Genomic DNA, 15156 nt, shown 5'->3' with positions numbered 1-15156 from the left:
GACCACAATATCATTTATCATTTAATTACAGATCTCATTGAAACACATAGTGTCTGACCACGCAAACAGTGTGGGACCCTCCTTGTGTATTCCCCCCAAAGAAATGTTGTATGATACTACTATTTGGGAGAATTTAATTGTCAGACTTCCCTCCTCCCCCCCCAAAAAAAAAAAAAAAAAAAACAACAACAACTGGTCAATCATCTTTAGGTTTAACATTAGACTTCCAGCATCACCAAACTTTCTGTGCTTCCTTTTCAAAATGATAAACCACTGCCCTTTTGCTGTTGTAACTCTACAGGTGGAATTAGAGCTCAGAGCTTGTCAGAATTTCTATTTTTCTTCATAGGACATCTTAGTTAATCAAACAGGAGAAATGTAGTGTACTCTGGTTTCTTTTTACTGTTTTTTTATTCCTTTCAATGTATGCTAAAAATCTGTATGTATATTCATCAGTCTCACTGGCGTTACAAGGCACTTGGAAAAAAGACAGCTCATGAGCTGTGTACAATACTTATGTTTTATTGTCGTAGAATCTCAAATTATCTGTGGATCTCCAAGTGCCATGAAAAATATTGATTGATTAAGACATACCAGACCCCTGAGAGATAAGTAAGCATGATACCCTTTGTTCGGAGATGGAAATGGAAGTGTGGTGACTTATTCAAGGTCATACAAGGTGTCCATGGAAAACCTGAGAACTCAGGAACAGTAACTCCTGATAAATATTCTATTCAACCTAAAGTATTCCTTTGAAAAATGGTTTTCAAAATTGGTGACAACTGAGGGAAACCATTATGTATGCTGAGGGGTAGAATAGAGTGGGATGTAGAGGTTAAAGGACTTGTTAGCTGGAAGCTGTTTTAAGCTGGCATTAAATTGGGAAAGGATAAATGTGTGGATAAGGTAAAGGTGGATGTAGTTTGCTTTTGCATGGGGCATAGTCTAGAATCTTCCTTGGGCAAAACTTATTGGTATTCAATTTTATTGTTCTTAATTTTTTTAACTAACTAGTTATTTGAAAGATGTTGATGGCCATATTGTTTTTCCCCCTAGAGGTGAACTGTGATTTAATATTTATGTATTTTTAAACATGGTTTCCCACCAGCCTCTGTCACCCAGTCTCCAATCAGAATTACTGTTCCTTAAACTAAAAATTTGTATTGCACTAATTTGTGAATTACATTCCCTAATACTCCCAGGAAATCTGAATTGGGGCCATACCCTCATACTCTTAATTGTTTGGAACAACTCAGTGGAAATTTTGACTGAATAAATGGTGCAGGACTGGGAATTTAATGTTTATATTTTCCTCAAAACAGAAAGTATCTTCTCCCTCTACAGAATCCTTACAAATAGTTGAGTTTAACCTCAGCCTTAATACAAAGGGGATTTATTAGCAAATCCTACAAGCTGAGGGCAGCTACAACATCACACTAACTCTAAACAGACTATTTTAGAGCAAACTGAAGCCATAATACTTGATGATTTCCTTCCAAGCCTTAATCTTTAACAAGTTTTCCTGATCTTCTTGTTGTGCATTAAAATAAAAGAGAACAAACCTTGACACCATGCTGTAGCATCAGAAACAAACTCAAAGGTAATGATAGAAAAGCTGGACAGTGCTTGGCCTGCTGCTCTTCAGCCCTGCCCTCTGTCCCAGTCCCAGTGCCATGTTCCCACCACCTCCTGAGGGTAACTGGTAGCAGTCATGTAGGCCCACAGTGAGCTGGGTCAGCCCAGTGACCCATCTGACTGTCAAAAACATGGGCTTTCAAACAGATTACAGAAACGGTTGGACTCTGTGTAGTCCCAGCACTGGTGCAAGGTTCTCAGTGAGGCAGGACTACCTCTTTTAGATGGCAGCATGGCCTGAGAAGTGCTTAATCCAACCAAGAAACTTCACCTCACAGCTTTATGTCATGCGTGGGACCAGGAGCTCAAGCAACACCAATCAAGAAAACAATAAATTTTCTTGAACAAATGATTTCTGGAATACAAACCACAGTCACAGAAATAATGATCCTGTTATTTGCAGTCACGTTCAATCATTTCCTGCTTTTCAATTCAGTTCCTTGCTTTCGTCGTCCTTTCTTCCAGGCTGTATGTGTCTGAAGATCTTGGGGCTACTCAGACTCTGCTGTTATAAGACAGAAGTCTTTCATTATTCAGAGTATTCTTTTCCTCTTTAGTGGTGTGTTTATTCACTTGTTTTTAAACCAAATGAACTGATTTTAAACACACCTGCTCTCATGCAGTCACACAACCTGTGTGTGTGCAAAGAAGCAACAACAACAGTAGATGCAGGTCTTGTAGGAAAAGGAATGGATAGTTTTTTGTTGGAGTGTGAGTCTCTGATGGACAATCACTGCAGCTGTAATATCAAAACATCCAGTCTGATGAAATACCCAAAGTACTGTTTTCAAAGAAAATTTTACTGCTCTGCATGAGGTTCAGGCTTTGAAAAGCCTCTGCTTGGAGGCAGGGTGGAGTCTCCCAGTAGAAGGGAGCCTATTCTGGGTCAAGTGCTCATACCTCCCAAGCCAAAATTCACTTTGTTTTAAGATAAAGTGTTAAATTCAGAACATGATTTCAAAATTCTGTTAAAAATATCTTTGAAAGAGGAAGGCAAGAGTGGCAGAATATCAGTGTAATAAATCATTCTCTTTTGGAGGGCATAGTCTTCTCTCGTTAGCTGGGATACAGATACAACAGAAGTTTGAAAGATGTGGCTAGCTTTTAATTTCAATAATTAGGTCTCAGACTGAAAGATCATGTTTAAATTGTAGGTAATCAGGCCAAAAATCTGTGGACTGGGAAATGAGGCCCTGTACCATACTATTCCTTCTGAAAAACTCAGTTTGCACAAGTCAAAGCAATCTGTTTGCCTCTCTACCTCAGTTTCTCTGTACACGATACGAAGTGAATAATATCTCCCATTGACCACCTTTAGGAAGTGTTTGATAACTCTGTGAGAAGGGTCCTATATGCTTTGAGTATTATTTATTCATGGCGGGCTGAGGTTTTATAAATGCATCCCTCTTTTGAATATCAGAAAACTTAAAACCTGTCAACTTTACTGTAGTTGTTCATAATATTTATAGTGTGCTAGAATTCCAAGAAATCATTGCAAGGTGAATGAAGTAAAATATGTTTAACACCAAACATTAGCATCCTTTATTACTGCTGTTTCGAATGTAACCCTCTTTTCTTTACCTTACACAAAACAGCCCTATTTCCAGTTCCATCACTGCTCTGTTAAGTAATTTGCGAAAAGCTAACAAAGTCTGGCTACATCCTCATAGCGACTGTTTAAACCCATTACTTTCTCTTTTAATCAAATCGCTGTTGTGTCAAAATATACAATTCTCGCCATGAATCTCACTGGCTTGTTACAGTTCACCGGTTGACCTTGAAAATGTTTGCTCTCCTAAGCGTCTTCTCTTCGGCCTCCAGCTAAATTGCTCAAGACCAGGCCTGATCATTTTTCTATACACAGAGACTTCTCATTAACATAAACAGAGCAGCAAGCTTAACTGCAACAAACAAAAATCAGCATTAGAAAAAGAAAATTCAGGACAGCCCTTGGATGCAGAATGTGTTCCGTTTTATTTAGGGTTCTGTTATAGTAAGCAATTTTTTTTTATTATTTAAAATTTTTTTTTTTACATTCACATCTTTAATTTTCTATGGGAATAACCCCTAACCTCAAAAAGCAATGTACCATCTCTGTAGATGCTTTACCCCTCTTTGTTTCTTTCTTAGTTGTATTTCCTTTTGAAAATATCTTGAGCCGTCAAAGAGCCAAGAAGAGACAGTGTAATACTGTGCAAAAGCCACTCACTCATTAGCATCAAAGATTTGTACACATCTTAAATGGGTTGTTAAGCGCCAGGGGCTATTTTCATTGTTTAATGTATTAAAGAAAATAAAAATGTATCTAAGATGTGGACACACAATTAGTTTTGAGTTATTTATCTGGAGTTTGTATGGTTTAGAAAAACTCCATCTTCTTGGCTGATCCTGTCCTAATGCATTTAACTTCAGCCATCAGCTATGATTAAACACCTGCTGTTGTGGGGAAACAAAGCACACTAATCCAATATGTATTTCTGACATCTTAAATATCACCCAGTCCCCTGACATCAGGCACAGCTTTTCAGCGGGATGGAATTCCAGAGCATATTTTTCTAATTTATGGATGGACAATAAATCAAAATTAAGCCTTGGGCAATGAAATATACATCAGTGCAGAATGAACTGACTGCAAACTAGGGCACAGAACAGCAGCAGGGAGAGGGGTGCATTAATGGAGTCCTGAGCTGCAAACACTGATGTGAAAATTAAGGAAGTTCCTCTCATATTTTATTTATAGAGAACAAAAATAAAAAGATAGGAACCAAACATAAGCTTTATAATCTCCTGAACACATTGCTCTGGGGAGAATTATCTTTTTGGTCCTGATGTCACCATTTTAAGTCCTATCTGCAAAAGGGATGGCATAGTGACATTCTTTCTGTACAAACTCATTCTGATGCTGAGAGATTGAAAGTTTAACTAAAATGTAAATTTTACAGGTCTGCATTCTGCATTGGAGATGCTGTAAAAAGAGTAGCAGGGAAAGTGGAAAGAAACCTAAAGGAAAGGGGGGGGGGGGGAGGGAGAGGTAATAGAAAGGCAGGTAAGGAGGGAAAAGGATAAAGTAGGAAGTAGAAGAAAAAATTCAGAGGGAAAATAAGAAAAAATATATAGACATAATCTGTAGTGAAAACCTGAAGGTGATATATACCCTATATAACTTGTCCTAAACAGTACTACCTGAGGTATCAAAGGGCTCGTTTCCAGATGGTGAAATCCTGGACACTATGGCAAACAACTGAGAGTTTTACTTCATTTAAATACAACAGTGGCTTTATCCCTTAAGCTTGATGAATAGTATAGACTTACTTCGGGCTGGAGAGTAAGGTGTTTTTCTTTCTCTGTATTTAATACCTCTTGGTGGAATGGGGAATCATAGTTCTAAGCATCAGGAATGGAAAATCTAAAAGACCACAGACTGTCTTTTGGAACCTAAAATACTAGCCTTAGAGATTCACAAAATCTGCATCTACACTAGGTTCAACCCACTCAAGTTTGAATTAGATTAAATGTTGCATACAAATCAACCTTTATTTCATTGCAATATATAATTGTTCTGTCAACAGCTAAGTGGTGTAGTTCCTGCTACATCAAGGTCTCCCAGAGTGCAACCCGTAGCCACCTGTAACCTAGAAACGTTTTGGATGTGACCCACAAAGGGACCTTTCTTCATCTGACATCTTTTGAACATGTTATACAGTAAGTGAGCTCCTTAATGTGATCCCCAGCCTGTTGTCCAACTTGTTAACTGGTCCTCAAAGAACATGTTGCTGAGAACACCTGTTGTATACCTTTTGAGGACTCAAGGAGTCCCTTTAACTTCAGAGAAACTACTTTCGTTTAAAGCAAACCAGGATCTGCAGTTTGTTAGATGTACTGTCCTTGGTCACAGCTGGTCATGTAAGAATACAGTGAGCAGGGAACAGCAAGATGCTTAAATCAGGGCTGGACTGAAATGAGTTCCAAATACCTGCTGCTTGGGTATCTTTCTTGATTAATTTGTCTTTGTGAAGCACGGTGTGGTTCTTGACCTGCAGGGAGTCTAGCATGCAGCATAGTGATGGTTATTATTGTTGCTCTCAGAGCTGGAAGATAATTAGTCTCTTGCTCTCCTGTGTTGCACTATGCCAAAGAAATGTCCGAACGCAGAAATTAACCTGATTGTACCTTCTGTGTCTTTAGTTATGCAAAGCTACAATTGAAGTAGCATGTTTAGATGTTTTTTCCAAAGTGAGATTGTCATATATGTTCAAAGTCCCCATCTTTATCCTGTCTTGGGCTGTAAAGAGATTTTTTCCCCCAAATAAATGGCTGCTCACATATTTAAATTCACGTGATTTTGTTGTTGTTGTTGTTGTTGTTGTTTTATTTTTCTTTATTCCTTCACTGGCATTTTATAAGTATATCTTTATAACTACTCTCCTGAATGTATTTAGGATTAAAGGGTATATAGTCTGTGAGTTCTGTAAAGTTCATAGGAGTCACATAAGGAAACTAGCCAGACAAAACAATAAAAAATACCCATCTTTTAAAAAGAGCAGTAGGATCCCATTCTCCTTCCAGTAGCATCCAGATGACACTAGAACATGACTACTCAGATGCCATAGTACTCTCAGAACTTGTGTTTTGATTTTGTCTTTTGTGTCAAGCATTATCATGTGATGATTTACCAAGTCTTGGAGCTATTGTACGTCACCCCTACTTCCAGTAAATGATTCCCTGGAGCTTTCTCCAAGGAAACAGAACTCAAATGTGAAAAATACTTGCATAAGTACATATTAATAGAATAATAACAAAAAAAAACAAACAAAAAATTTCATCAACTCAGAGGCTTTCTTTTCTTTTATGGATGGAAGGGAAAAGGTACAAAGGTCAAACACTTTTCATAAAGAAGTTGAGTCTTAGGGCTTCCAGAAAGTATCTCCAGATTTTTCTTCTAAGTCTTTGATGTCACCCAAATTAAAGAGAATATTATCAATGAGATTAAAAGGTGCTTCCAAACTGTTTGTGCTTTTTCTCTTCACCTTTTCTTTATTGATTAGACCTGGAGATAAAAAAAAGCAGACGTAGCTCGATTTGGTCAGCATACCACAACATTATTGATTTAACAATAGAGAGGGTATACTGTCTGCCTATTTCTTCTTCCACATAAAACACTTATATTAGATTCAGCAAAGTGTAATTCTTAGCTCAGGATAGAACATCTGTGTAGGCCTTGGATTCAGCTCTCATCTTTCCCTACCCATGGAGGATCAGGTGCCACCAAGTCTGCCCAGCTTTGCACGTCTGTCTTGTACTTAGAAGACAGCAGTTCCACCAGCCACAGATTTCAACTCGGAATAACAAGTGAAATCAGAATTGTTGGTTGAAATGCTAATTTCTTCAGGGCATTCACATCTAGAACATGGTCAGACTCCCTTTTCTAGGATGAACTGAGTAAATTTTAGAGAGTAAAACCAGCAGTTGTGTTGCTTATTCTGCATCCCTTAGAGAAAAAAACTAAGCCTATGGAGTGAAGCAGAACTCAGCAGTTCATTCTCTAGGTTCTTTGAGTTGCTCTGCTCTGGTTTAAAGGCTAATGCCTACACAATTAGATGCTGAATAACCTTCTTGTGTTTGTTTTGTTTGTTTGTTTGTTTGACTAGTATGCAATTGAGCAGGAAAATGGATGGAAAATGACATTTGATCGTTCCTTCCTATTTCTCATTCTCCTATTGACCTGGTCTTGGGATTAGTTAACTCCCTCTTCTAATCTATGGCTCCCCAGCCATCTTCCTAGGTGAGGTACTGCAAAGCCTTCTTAAAAAGAACAACAAATAACATTTATTTTCCCAGTCTTTGTGATCTTATTTTTGTCTAAGTTGCAAGAACATTCTTAGGGCATAAAATTAAGGGGTAAGATTAATGAGGTTAATGTACATAAAGCGTTAAACAAGAACTGTGACACAATTCTCACTTTCTATTTATTGTTCAAGAAAGATGATCATCTTAGGAAAAGAAGGCTGAAGCAGAGTCAGCAAGCTGTTGGCTATAATAGGAGCACTAGTAGTAGCTGGGCTATATTGTTATTATAGAAACAACAAAGGTGATAATATTGCAGTTATATTTTAGCAACTGTATTAAAAAGCGTTCGTTTAATATGTTATACAGAAATATGGACCAGTAATAAGAACTGCAAAAGTGCTTTCCTGCACAAACGGTCAACTGGCGCCATTTCTTTTCATGGCCAGAGAAGAGTAGTCAAAACAGCAAAAGATATAATGGAGTAGTTGGACACCAGGAAAGGAGTTTGACAAGGCTGTCACATCTGTTCAATATTTATACTGAAATAATAATGTGTATTGCTGTTGATGGTTACCATAGTGGTATTAACATTGGCAGAAGGAGATGTTGTAATCTCAAGTATGCTGATGACATCCTTATTGCTGAGTCTGTGGTTTCTAGCACAGGTAATGTTAGAAGTGGCTGAAGCCAGTGCAGGCTCAGATACTGCAGATGACAGTTGACAGCAACGTTACTGAATGGAAAAGAACAGGTTGAGCAAGTAAAGAAGTTCTGTTCCTGCAAGCTGACAGAAAAATGGAATTTGCCACATTCTTGCCAGCAAGTAAAAGGAAAAAATATTTTCAATGACCTATTAAGCACATACAACAATTTGATTCATATTATAATATGCATAAACAGAAACCTTTAACATCCACTCATTGACATGAAATCCAACACTGTTGAGCAGAACAAAGCAAAACATGTGCTGTTTCTGAAGCCATTCACCATCTTTTGGTCAACTTGACATGATCTTCAGTAGTCTTTGCACCTAGATACAAATGAAGCCACACCACGTTTGCAGGTTTTGCAAGGACAACCAAATTAAAATAAGCAGAGCCTCAAGCCCCAAGCTTTAACCAAAAGAGGTGAAGACCAATGTACATAAATGCAGCTACTAGCAAACTGAGTTTAGTCCAGAGTGATGACAACAATATCTCCACCTGAGGAGAGAGTGACGATGGGCTGAAGGAAGGTATCATCTGCTTCCAAAGCCTTTGAGAGTTTGTTTCAGAATTACTTGTTTTGTGTGTCTGGATTGTCTGACATGTAGATTGTGAGGCAAGAAACTGAGATTCACTGGGGCAAATCGCAATTTGCATGTGTATAGAAAAACTCTGGTAAAGTATGCATAAATTAAATTTATTGCGGAGTTCTTGTGGTTGACAATTACTAGCAAAGTATTGTATTTCAGTACCTGTTTCTGCATATTTTGGACAAATCCCATAGAAGCATGACTTCATGTATGCATATTATAGAGTTCAGAAGGACTACTTACTAATGGTTCATCCTGCATTGTACAGTGTGTTGTACAAATTGAAAATCCTGGGGAATTTGTAATCATAGCAGTTGTGTAAGAGTGAATGTATGTTTGTATGCATACCTGCTCAGACACATGAGAGAGAGAGAGAGAATCAGGTGAGACTTGATTTATTCTGTATTCTTGTAAAGGGGAGGTATAACAGTCTTTAAAGATAGATTTCTTTTGCAGTGATCCAGTAAATTTAGAAAGGTTTATTGGGACATTTTAAAAAGTTTAGACTTGTCTTCTGTTCATGAAAGACCTTCTTGGACTTCTTTCATTGTTATCATGAGAATTATTCATCTTTTTCTTCTTCATCATTCCCGCATTAGAAATTAGGCAATTTATTGGCCGAAAGTATTATGCATAGTGTCTCTTGGTAATACAATTTAAAAAAAACACAGTGCAAGAACTAGAGTTGGATTCAGTAGACAAACACTGTTTCTTTGATACTATGTGATATGATGCATGCTATTTGTTCTTAAGTGCCTGTGTGATTGTCATGGGATGACTGTAAAGCTGAGATATTGGTTAAACTGGTGGGCAGCTGACAGTTCCAAGAGAAGCTCTTGGAAATTATGTTTGTATAAATGATTGTAAGGAAAAAGTGGCAAGAAACAAAAAGCACTTTGTGCTCAAATTAAACAGGTAATTTTCACCCACATTTCTCAGTTTATTACTTATTACTAGTTACTGTTTACTTATTAAATTATTTACTTATTTCTCCCTTCCTTGTTTTGTGTTTTGTTGATTTTTTCCACTATTGTAAGAGATAAATGTAAATGGTGTTATGATCAAATCCCATTTTGCCTGAATAGCCATTGTAGTTTTATGCAACTGAAACCTTTGAGGACTTGTATTTTTCTCTTGGAGTGTTACTACAATGGTGTGGTCAACTGTGGGCTTGAAGCCTTTCATTTGTATCCACTCCCACAGCCATCTGCAAACAGTTGTATTGGCACAACCACTGGGATGGCAAACTGTGATATTAGAGGTGGGAACAAGCCACCAGTGTCAGGAGAAGTTGCCATTTCTTAATTTGACTTTATTGCTTAAGCAAGAATCAACAGTCTCTTCTCTGTTTGAATTAATTACACATCCACACGTGTAGACACATCCCGATGCAATATTATGAACTGCCTTGGGGTCAGTACCTGCCCAAAATCCATTCCAGACAAATGAGTTCTGGACAGCCTGAAAGACTTATTCCTGGTTGAAACACACTGCTCCTGGTTATATTGTTGAATATAACTTTTACTGTTGCCATGTGATATGTGACGTACTGGTGTTTGTGAGATCAGCCCCAATGCTAGGCATCCTTCTGCAAGCTCCACTGGAAATTTCTTTCTTCTGGGACTGTTACCTTCAAAGGAAAAACATGTTATATGGAAGACAGAGGTAGTGTAGCTGCTGGCTTATGATTGTAGAAGAGATCTGTATAACCATAATTTGTAGAACAAATTATGAAATCCATTTCTTTGACTAAGTTCTATCAGGGTCATTCTTCCAGGAATCATACTGTATGCAAAATCATAGAAGAAAAGTCCCTGCAACACAGAGAAAATACAGGGAATGAGATTTTCTTGTGTTATAAGAGTATCTGTATAGGTAGATGTACAGGTACCAAAGGGATAGCCATGATCTTGTCTAGGTACTTGACTTTCTTTATTACGTATTTAATTTCAAATTAAAACTCTTCATTAAGAAATATTACCATATTAGTTTATTTTACCAAATTCTTACTATATATTTTTTTTCTTTTTCTGTTTTTTTTTTTTTTTTTTCTTCTAGGGAAGAAATTTTCTTCATTTTCTTCTAGTGAATCTGGGGACTCATGTTTTAAAATCCTCCTGAAATAGCCCGAAGTAGGCTCCATCAATCTGGTTTAGATTTATAGTTAGATTTGCCAGGCAACCAGTCTTCAAATACATGTCAAAACAGATGAGGTTGAGTCTAATACTACATGAAGCACTACAAGTGCTTCAATTCTATTTGTAATAAATTAAATTAGAAAACTAACTTAACAGGGAGGAGGTTTAGGTTTAGTATAGTTCTGTGAAAATATTTGTATGTATGCAGAAATCAGAAAAAGTATATTTTAAAAACATCAAGGGAAGTAATTTTATGTGCAAGAAGTAATGAATTTATAAAATGAAATGGACTTGAACTAAGAAGCAAGAGGTGGGTCGCTTTGGAACTTTGGTCTTGCAAATGTCCTTTTTAGATAAGAAAATAAAGAATACTGCAAGATTTGTAGTAATTTGTTAGATTTAGTAATGTATTGAAGATTTATTATATTTTCAGTGAAGTAAGACAAAATGATCCTCTGCAGTATGGGCTGGAGTAGAGAAAATGATAAGAAAATAATTGATTCTTCATAAGTAGATAAATGAGTGTGTTCGCATTTTGTGTGTTCATTACTTACAACATTTACACATTTATGAATAAGCATGGCAGATCTGCTCACATGCATTGATTAGCTGCATGTTCACTCTGTAACTCTTTCTGTCATACTTACCTGTACTCTATTTTGTCTGTCATGTAAATAATCACATAAACGTTAATAATCTCCCCCTGGGAGTGTGTTTAGGATCTGTGATAGGCACCAGACAGCACCATAAGTGGGTATCTTTTGCATACACATAGAACAAAGATGGCCTGGAGAGCAGTACAAGACAGTCCCTTCTACAACTTCACAGTTGTTCTCTCCGAGACTGCCAGGGTACCTTGCACTTTATTCTGCTAATTGCTCTGATGACAGTGAAAGCTACCTATGCTAAACCCAATGGTTAATTAAATTTTGCTTCCTCTCCTATACTGCAAATGTGTATAACACCCAACTGAACACAGATGAGCTGTTGTCCTGAGGCTGGTCAGGATAGGTAAGGTCCACTGGGGAGCTAAGGGCCCTGATGTTACTGTTACCTAGCCACATGCATTGAAAAAGTAAAAGGTTTTGTGCATCCTTGGATCCTGCTGAAAAAAAGCTCACCTTGCCACAGGTGGCACATTATTATTACTGTTACTGTTACTGTTACTGTTACTATTGTTACTATTGTTACTATTGTTACTATTGTTACTATTGTTACTATTACTATTATTTTCTTTGTGGTAGAAAAAGGAAGTTTGTGCCAGGCAGAATTATTCACTGATATGCTTTCTAGTCATCTGTAGTATGATAAGGTGTGAGTATTACTGAAAATAGTGAAATTTGCTATGGATCAAATTTGTGAATAAAGAAGCATTTGCATTCATACTTATGACACTAGAATAAATACCTTTTCCTTACCTATATACATGTACGTATACATACTCAGAGCTCTTACCATGTTCCATGTCAGGTGAATTACAAACCTTCCAGTGCCTCTGCCAAACCTTACGGGGACTGCTACACTTTGCAGATCATGTCTAAAGACATTTATATTGAAAGAATCTATAGAATTATATTTTTGCATTAGACACTTGATTTAGTACTGCTATCATTTTTTTCCTGAAGAGAACAATTTTATTCTTTCACAATCATACTCATCAGTTTAAGTTCATCTAAAAAAAACAGACATTAGCATATTCATTACAGTGGTGATTTAAGTATATCTTAGAGCACTGTAGTAAATTAGATTCATATCTCAAGGATTTTACTCTCCTACTTAGCAACATTTGTAATTGTAAAACTTTGGCTTTCTTCAGCAATAGTGGTAGATGGCCTGAGAAAATTTTTATCAGAAATTTTCTTTAAAAATAGTATTGTTCATTTTTATGATATAACTGTGCCTCTTATCAGAAGCCCCCAAAAGAATCAGTTACCCCTATATCCTGCATAAATTTAAAACAACACCACAGCATGCAAAATATAACAAAGTCAGACACTGAGTAATTATGCTATCTAATACACTGTCACTGTAAGATGCAGTGGCTTGGTCTATGCTTGTCATGAAGTAAGGTCCTTTCTCATGCAGAGAACCACAAACTTGCTTCAATCTGTTTTATGGTTGTCCTTTATGTACTCCACCAGCCCTTCTTCCCCAAAGTACATACTGTCTCACGGTTTACGGAGAACTGGACGGGGCCAGTGACTTTGAAGTTACGCTTCCAGGAAGCACCCTGAAGGAATTTTTTAAGTAATCTAATTAATTTTAATGGAAGCTGTGTGTTTCAATCCCCTGGACTACTCTGATAATCTCAGCTGCACAAGTGGTGCTGATGATACAATTTTCTGCAGAATCACAATGTAATGGAAATCCATGTATGTTGTTAGGGGAAGTCCTTTCTGCAGAAGACTGTGTAAAGGCAAGTCCTGGCAACTTGTATTCATCACTTCCGCAGGGAGAAGGAGGTGTTATTCATTGAGAAGATTGGGTTAAAGTGTACGGGTGTCAGCTCCAGGGTCTTAAAAACTCTAACATTTACTTCTGGTCTGCAGTTTCATCTGGGCATTGGTAGTTGCCTCTCACTGTAAATGGCTAAGATGCGCCTCAGAGGGTTGTCTTACTCAAGCTATCACACGACAGCCAGGAATGAGGTGATACCTGCAAAACATTTTGTTTCCCTCCTGGGACAAAAGGTGTTATTATGAAAGTAAGGTATTATTATTAAAATTACATCAGTTTTATGTCAATGTCACTATATTACTGGAAATCAATATCCACATACTTCAGTAACTTCTGTTTGTATGTGACAATTTATTAAGGATAAATAAAGGAGTGTCCCTTCAGACCACAAGAAGTGTAACCTTTAACCTCATGGAGAACACTGCAGATCTGTTTTTTCTCCTCTTCCTACAAAGAACAAGGAATTGTGAGATTAAAAATCTTGGCCCCTGTTAAGAACTAACACTTACTGGAGGAGATATCTTTTCAAAGCACTTTTTCTGAGGGAATTAAAAAAAAAAAAAAAAAAAAAAAAGCTGTTTAAATATTGCATTTATAACATTTAAAATGATATTTCATCATTCCTTTCTCAGAGAATGATAGCGATACTATAGCAAGTGACAGAAATAACCTTTTAATAAAAGTGAATTTTTATAGTAGGACTGGATGGCTCAGGATATTAGTAATGGAACATAGAACCTTTCCCTTCTAGCTCATCAGTTCATGTCCATCCCTGCCTGGTAAAGACCCAAAATTATTATCATCAGATGGCTGCTTGGGGGCCCAGAGGAAACTAGTTGGTGGTCTTGGTCCAGTCACTGGCACTAATTGCCATCCTTGCCGACAGCCTTGTTAGACAGGCATGGAAGCAGCTCGGCCTTAATGAACTATTATACAGGTTTTCTATTATACCCCTACACTCGCATATCCGAGTGCTTTACAGATATTAGTCAGATTGTCTCCACAACACCACTAGTCAGCAGGGACCTCTTTACCTCCACTTGCAGCTGAAGGAACAGAGGCACAGAGCTGCTGTACTTAGTCACAGGGGATGCTGGAGACAACAGAGGTGACACCTAGAGCCTGTTCTCCTGTTTCTGCCCAACCTGCAAAGCCATCTCCCCCACCCCTACACACACCTCCACCTGAACGCTAGCAGGGCTTCCACCAAGTGAAGGCTGGTGGGTGGTGGAGAATGGGCACTGTAGCCTACCCTGTGTCCCTGTAATGTTTGCTTGATAAATACTTCCAAGCACTGGTATTTGCTAGTGCATGGGGAAGGTGCTGCTGCGTAGAAATTTACAGGGTGTTGGCTGGGGCCTGTATTATTACAGTAGATGTGTTTTGAATAGCATGCAGAACAAGCTTGTCCACTTCTAAAAAAACAATAGAAGACCATATTTTTGTGAATAAGATGGTTTGTGACTGATGAGGCTTTTTTCTCAGTTTGGCATAATAAGCAATTTACTTCCTTACTGATACGGTTATTGTCACAGCTTTTGCACTAGTGTTTGATAGCATTGATTAGTTTGTGCTATGCTAATTTTTAGCACAAGGAGGGAATTGATTTACTTCAAGCTTAGTATATTTTAGCACTGAAGTGGAAATAATTCCATTGAAAATATGGAAAATGAGCAGTCACCTTAACAATTGAATAAATGACTTGACATTTGTGGGGCTAAAGTATTCGATAGATAAGAAGATTTTCATATTAAAAATAAATCATTGGCCTACCTATTATTTAGCTAGGCTTGGAATCATGAATAAAGGGTCTTCCACAGAAAGAGAGAGAAGAATATTGATTGT

Source organism: Anser anser, assembly GCF_964211835.1.
Source record: "Anser anser genome assembly, chromosome: Z".
NCBI classification, from domain to species: Eukaryota; Metazoa; Chordata; class Aves; order Anseriformes; family Anatidae; genus Anser; species Anser anser.
Note: the sequence above shows the minus strand (reverse complement) of the source record.